This window comes from Fringilla coelebs (assembly GCF_963513975.1).
Source record: "Fringilla coelebs genome assembly, chromosome: 15".
NCBI classification, from domain to species: Eukaryota; Metazoa; Chordata; class Aves; order Passeriformes; family Fringillidae; genus Fringilla; species Fringilla coelebs.
In genome coordinates, this window is record NC_140041.1 from 15,351,699 (window position 1) to 15,359,047 (window position 7,349).

The window sequence follows — 7,349 nt, forward strand, 5'->3', positions numbered from 1 at the left end:
TGAAGCTGAAAAATTCTGCCTCCCAAACTCATGCACACATACTTGAGACACAGCAAACTAAAAAGCACAGCATTTAGATTATCTAAAAGAATAATTAAATTTCAAATGCCGCTAAAACAAAAGCAACACAAACTTTGAAAACCACATGATGTCACAACGGAAGTGCAGAGGAGCAGCCACTGCAACTCCACAGCATCTTCTGTTCCTGAGTGACAAAAAACCCCAATACTAATAAGAAACCATTTAAAATTAACTCCACTAGAAATGAGGATGTGTTAAATAAAGGCTCAGTTGTAATGGCTGCCAAGTTCTAACAGAACGAAATAGAGACAAGCAAAGTCCATTGCTCTAAGCTCATTATATTGTAAAGAGCTCTCACAATACATTATTTTGATTGGTGTAAAAACAAACAAAAAAACAACCACAACATTAAACCTCTAAAACCTTTAGATAAATGATGATGACAGGAGTTGCTGGATGCTCAGATGTTAGAAAAAAAAAATAGGTCACTTGTTGTACAAAGCCAAAACATGGACTGGGGAACCACTTGTTTGTGTTTCAAAATTTTTTCCCATGATTTCAAACATCTCCCTGTTCCAAATTAGAGTAAGAAAAGGAACAATCTCAGGAAGACTGTCATGGTTTAACCCCTGGTGGGTGTTAATATCACACAGCCACTTGTTCACCATCAACCCTCCCAGTGGGATGGAGTGAAGTGAAAAAAAAAAAGGCAAAAACCTTGGGTTGAAATAAGAACACTTTAATAAATAATGTAATGATAGAATAGTGATAATGATAGTAATTGTGGTGAATGGAAGATAATAACCAAAAAAAGAAAAAGAGAGGACTAAAACCCAAGAGAAACCAGTGCCACAATGCAGCTGCTCACCACCCACTGACCAATGCCCATCCAGTCCCTGAGCAGCAGTCAGTGTCTCCCAGGCAATTCCCCCCTGTTCATACTCTGGGCATGAGGTTCTGTGCTGTGGAATATCCCTTTGCCCAGTTCCCCCAGCTCCTTGTGCACCTGCTCACTGTCAGAGCACAGGAAACTGAAAAGTCCTTGATTTAGAGCAAGCACTGCTTGGCACCAACTAAACCATTGGAGTGCCATCAACATTATTCTTGTACTAAATCCAAAACACAGCATTGCACCAGCTACCAAAATTAACTCAATTCCAGCAAAAACCAAGACCAAGAACTTCAGATTTCAGATCTTAAGCTGTGCTATTTAGCCAAAACAACCTTTTAAAAAATTCCCTTTATAACTGATGGTTCATGGAACATGGATAGTTCATTTTTGTTTTATAACAATTATATTTCAAATATCCCTCCCTCCCCTGGCACGCCCATTTTGTCAATAGTATATTCCTGGTTAGCCTTAAAGAAAACGGCAAAACTGGCAAAAATTAATTAAAAGAAAAAGGGAAAAAATTCCTTCAAGTTTGTCCCAGCTCATTCCATCAGCAGAACAGACCATCTTGAGTGTGATCACACAGCACGTACCCTCTCAAAGATAACACACATTTTCCCTTTCACAGAATTTTTTTCTGAAGTTTTATCACAACAAAATTTTGCCATTTCAGCTGAAGCTGTGAATTCTGCCACTTAAACCAGTGTAACTGTTGCTTCTGCACAAACATAAATATAAATCCATCACATCACAGGCAGAAAATATGCCCTGGTAAAGCAGCACAAGGGGCAGCAAAAATCCACACTCATTTATCCAAAGAGGTACAAAACTACATTAACAGAGAAAAGTTTGTACATTAAGGAAAGCATTAATCATAAAGTTACTTAATAGTTACAGAAATAAAGTGGAATATCTGCAAATGTCAGTTATTCCAAGCCTATTGCCACCAATAATCACCACGGAAAGTAATTCCAGTCAAATCAGAACCTCAAAACCAGACTTGATCCTGCAACATTCAGCCTCACATCTGTGAGCAAGATGCTCATTCTGCTACAGCATCACACCTAAAACACTTGGCAAGATTGGTTAAAATACAAAAGAGAGAATTTCAACTTCTGTTTCTCACATCTATGAAACCCTAGTTGCTCTGGATACATCCATTAACAAGCAGATTCCGGTCTGTAGTTTAGTTAGATTAATTTTCAATAATAGATTCTGAAACTAAAAATATCACCAGGAAAAACCTTTTGTTTTCCTTTGATGTAAACTTGGCTAGACGGACTTTGAAAAGGAAAAAATATTAAAAAAAATAAACCCAAACAAAATACAAAACATACAACTCCAGTCTGTAGCTGTAGAAAAGTTCAGTGTCACAGTCCAACAACTAAAATGAGACCCATCAGCTGGGTTCTACCCATTCACTCCCTTCTTTACACCTGTCCTGGTCTGAGAAGCAAAAAGAATTTGAATTACAGAAGAATCCCATTCTTCAAAGACTCAGATCCTTCTATCATCCGTTTGGGAGGAAAAGAACAAAGGGAAGGAACAGGACTAAAAGGTTTATCAAATATGCACTCAGAAAAGAATCTCCCTGTGTGATTCTGTAGAAAAACAAAAACAAACCTAGAACTGAGAGTACGTGAGTCACCAATCCATCAAAAGGGCTCTCTCCCTCGCAGACAGTGCCAAGGAAAGGAAAAGACTGCCTTGCTCCCATACAATTTAAACTGGCTAACAAGGACATCAATGAAAGATTTCTGCTGAGAAGGACAGATCCAGCGAGATACCAGGAGCAGGAACAAAGCCCTGGAACACTGCAGACGTGCACAGCAACACCGGCACTGGCACCCAGTCACTGCTTCCAGTAATGCTCACCTTAGATCCCTGGAGGTGTTCAGGAATTTCAAATAATAACCAGAGAGTATTCAGCCTTCCATTTAAAGGTTTAGAGAGTCAGTCAGCAAACAGACAGCTCAATCCTGCTGTGTAAGCAGTTAACAAGAACAAACAACATTTTTTTTCTCCTTATTTTTTTTCTCCTCATTTTTTCCCATCTGGTCTAACAATATGGATTGCTATACAACTGCTGCAGTGGTATGCCTGAAGAACTGGTACTTCTACCTAGAAAACACAGCAATTCCTACATTCCTGCTCATCCAAGACTCATTCAGTTGTGAACTGTGGCACAGCTAAGGTTAACCATTCCAAACAAATACAGCACGTGTTTTGCAAAAGCAAATGTTACTGCAAAATAAATTAGGTCAAACTCTTCTCTGTTCACAGGGACTTCAGTGAACACGAATTCACATTAAAAGCATATTAAAAATGGACAAAAGCAACTATGCTATGGAAGGTTAATTGCAAAGAATAAAAAAAATAATCTACATCTCCAACTTCCATTAATTCTAGCAAATTTTATATGAGGGGAAAGAAAATCAATCCAGGAAATGAAGATAAATATCACAGAGCTGTGAAGATAAAGTTTTCCTTAAAGATTTATTTCTCAAGTACATTTATAGACTATTAACAGTTTCAGCCCACTCTCAATTATATAGCAAGTACATTATTTATAGGTAGAACTGTAAAACATCCTGTGGCTTTTATTTTTCATAATGAGCAGGTAAGACATAGGAACTGAACTGAGGAACTAACATGTGTTAACAAAGGTTAACAAATCCACCAGGTATGCAGCAAAATCCTTCCTTCTGTGCATTCCTATGGGATCCACACTCTGCCTGCACACGATCAGTTCAAATCCAGTCACACTAAGAGGGGCTGCATGGTTTTGAGATCACAGCTTAGCTGGGTACCTGAAAGACAGCAAGCTAATTCATTAAAATTAAAATATAATTCACAATATCTTTAATTAAAATCTTCAGAAGAAAATCTAGGTTGACTCAACAAACCAAACTGCTCCAAGGTCCTTTCTGGCTCCCCAGTTTCTCACCAGTTCAAGGTTTGGTTTATTAACCAGTTATTCAGCAGTTTTTTTGCCATCACAGCCCATGTTTGCAAGCCCACACCTACAAGCCTGCCTAACCACATTTGTATCAGCACATTCTGAGAAAATCTGGGCAGCAATCCCAAAGCGCCTCTGCAGAGGAGAGAATACCCAGAGGAGCTGCACAGTGAGCATTAATGAGAGCCCAAGATGATGCAGTGACATCCCACCCCAGAGATCTGGATCCCAGGAACACCAGACACAGGCAAAGCTCACAAAAAACCCTGCAACCCAAACGTGTTACCAGGATGAAGCCACACGACAGGATGAAATAGATTTCATCCTCCACAGTTGCTCAGGCAGTTTTTAGCCATTTCAGACACAGCCTATGTTTAGAACTTGCAATAACAATAACTAGCTACCAGACTGGTAAGAAGTTAAAAATAGAAAATAAGACTTTCAAGATTTCTCTAGGTCAGCACTGATAAAGTTTCCATTGCTGCTGCTGCCTTATCTGTTTTCAGAATCATGTAAATAAAGCTTGAAGGCCTGTGAAATAGGCAGCTCAGCTTCCTGCAGCACCAGACTTGCCTGACAGAAATATCAAACACACAGTGGAAATACCCAGAAAAGTTCCCTTTAAAACATGCTCAAACCCAAGATACGCAACCAAAGAATTCTTCCAGAAAAGCTCCTCAAGATGAAGTACCCACTTCTGAGTGTTCCTCCCAAGAATGCTACTAATTACAGGGCAGCAGGGCCTCTCTGAAATGAGAGATGCTGGAAGGGCAGGGAGCAGGTACAGATACCTGAATCACAATGAAGGACTGGACTTGAATACACACTTAAAAAGCAAAACGATGGTGAACTGTCCACTCTAACTACATCAAACACTGACAGGTGTATTTGGAGCTAAAAATGGATTTGGAAGAGTAAATCACCACATGGGTTCAAGAGGAGGGGAAGAGGAACCATCTGCACGGTTTGAAGAGGAGGAAACAGACCCAAGTTTAGCAAACAGCTCGGAGAAGGTTTGTGTGAGTGCAAACACCAAACACCAAGCAGGCTCTCAGAGTTTTCCAGGACACACCCATCGCTCAGAGCTCACTGGCATGATGCGCCTTTCTGCCTCTGCAGCAAGGGCTCCAGCTGCCGGAACTGGACTGAGATACCGATCTCTGCCCATCCTCTCCCAAAGGAAGGAATTCCCCAGTATTTCTCCCAACGAATATTGCTCAGTTCATGTCTCTGTCAGAATAAAGTGCCTCTAACATCAGTAGCTCCTCAAGGCTGATGTAAACAAAGCAAATCCTTGTTTTGGATGAGCAGCAGTTTTATATTGCTCTGTAAGATTTCTGATGAACCTTCTCTGTAATGGTGGTCGCAAAGACAACCATTTCCTAATGTTAATGAGTTCAGCAATTAATTAAATACTTTAGTGATATTATGATTCGAAAACCAGAGCTGATTACCAGTCACTAAAGCTAACTAGAAACAAAAAAGATACAGTTTCTCATGCACAGACCCGCTCCTATCTAAAATAACCGGCAAAAAAAAGCCAAGGTTACAGATAAACCGAAGTCATGGGGTGCAATCGCTTAGAGCGCCCACCTAACCAAAGTATTTTTTTCCGTTTTTAAATCTATCTTCATTAACCCTACAAGAATGATCAAAAAGTAATTAAGAATTATTTCCTTCTTCTCCTCCCAAGTTTTATCTCTACAAACACATTACAAACACAAACCCTAACTGAAATATATGTGAAAGTATCCAAGTCTGAAACACAAGTTAACAGAAACTCCTGTACTAAAAACTGCTTAAGAAATGAATAGCGCAACACCTACAGATTTCAAAAGAAGAGTATTCTGAATGAGATCACAAATGGCTAATATTTATGAGTCAAACATATTACAAAAATCTCACTTTTCTTTGGCATATTTCGCCCATAGCTTCTAATATTCTCCTTCATTTGCTGATACTTGCGGCATTACACCCAAAAAAAATTTCGCATTTTTTTCACTTTATTCCCCCAATCACATTATTTATGCACCGGGTCCCACACACACACCCCCAAAAAGGCAGCACAACCAGAAGATAAGAATCCCTCTAAGAGCTCCATCTGTCACAAGTATACTTGGTACACAGAACTACTCCCGAACACAGAAGAAAAATGAAAATTCTCATCACAAACCTTATTTTATAAGGCTACAGAAGGTCTCATAAAATCGACTGACATGACATAAGTAGGGAAGATGCAAAAAGCCCTGTTCTCCACGCCACGGGCAGGCTGCTCCTTACATAAGCATGACCATATGCTCCAGGGCCCGTCTCCAGGAGAGGTGCCTGGCTCCGCTCCGTGTCCCAGCCGTGACGGCACCGGGCCGGGGGATGCTCAGCCGGCTGCGGGCACCGGCAGGCAGAGCCCGACCCCAGCGAGAGCACAGCCCGACCCCAGGCAGGGCGGGCAGGACCGCAGCCCTCCGGCCAAGCCGTGTCAGAGCTGCGGGAGCCCGCAGCTCACCGCCGGGGCCAGCACGGGGATGCGAACCGTGACCCCCGCTACCCCACTCCCCAACAGGACACTTATTCTCCGCCCGGCGCAACTCCCGCGCTCACCGCCGGCGCCGCGGGCAGCCCCGCGCATCCTGCCCGGCCCCGCTGAACTCCAGTAACCCCGGCGGCTCCCGGCGCCGGCGGAGGAGGGGAGCGGGGAGGGGAAGGGGGGCGGAGGGCGGGGATGAGCGGGAGGGGGCTGCGCGCAGGGAAGGCCGGGGAGGGAGCCCCGGCACCGGCGCGGGCAGGGGCGGGGGCGCGGAGGGGTGCGGGAGTGGCGGGCGGGGGGCGCCGCGGGGGCGCGCGCGCGCGTGCCTGAGGCGGCGCTTGCTGGAATCACCTGAACCCGCGGGGTCGCCGCCGCCTCCTCCTCCTCTTCCTCCTCCTCTCGCTCCCGCTCCCCGGTGGCGCGGCGGTGGCTCCGCGCTTCTCACACCGACGGCGGCGGCGGCGGTTCGGTGCCCGGCGGCAGAGCGGCTCCTCGAGGCACCATGGCCGCGCCGCGCCGCCTCAGGGCGCCGCCGACTCCCCGCGGCCCCGCGGACGGGCGGCCATGGCCCCGCTGCCTGCGCGCGCGCGCCGCCCCTCTCCGCGCATGCGCACGCCCCGCCCGCGGAGCGGCTCCTCCGCTCCCCCCGGGCAGGTTCGGGGCGGGGGCGGAGGGAGCGGAGCCGCGGTTTGAGGGAAAAGAGTCAGGACTTGGGCTGAAGAGCGCTCCTTGCCCTGAACGGGCTCTGTCCATAAAGCCCTGACCCTTTCGCCCACCCACACCCCTGAGAGGCAGAGGCTGGGGTTTAAATTCCGATGGGAGCGCAGGGGTTTGGGTCCTCTCGGGACGTGCGGACTCGCCAGGGCAGCTGCGAGTCTGGGAGATGACTCAGAAAAGTCGGTCAGCAAAATTTCAGGTGGTGTCTGAGCAGATGTTTAAAAGGCAGCCCTGCT

General features: G+C 45.2%; 1 protein-coding gene across 1 annotated transcript in view; it reads right to left on the reverse strand.

Moving 5' to 3' along the window:
* RNF145 (ring finger protein 145) overlaps positions 1 to 6,961 on the reverse strand; it is a 44,032-nt gene extending 37,071 nt beyond the window's left edge. The window contains exon 1 of the mRNA XM_084215526.1: positions 6,748 to 6,961. The gene's annotated coding sequence lies outside the window, so the exon portion shown is untranslated. The remainder of the gene's footprint in view (positions 1 to 6,747) is intronic.
* Positions 6,962 to 7,349: the final 388 nt, after the last annotated feature.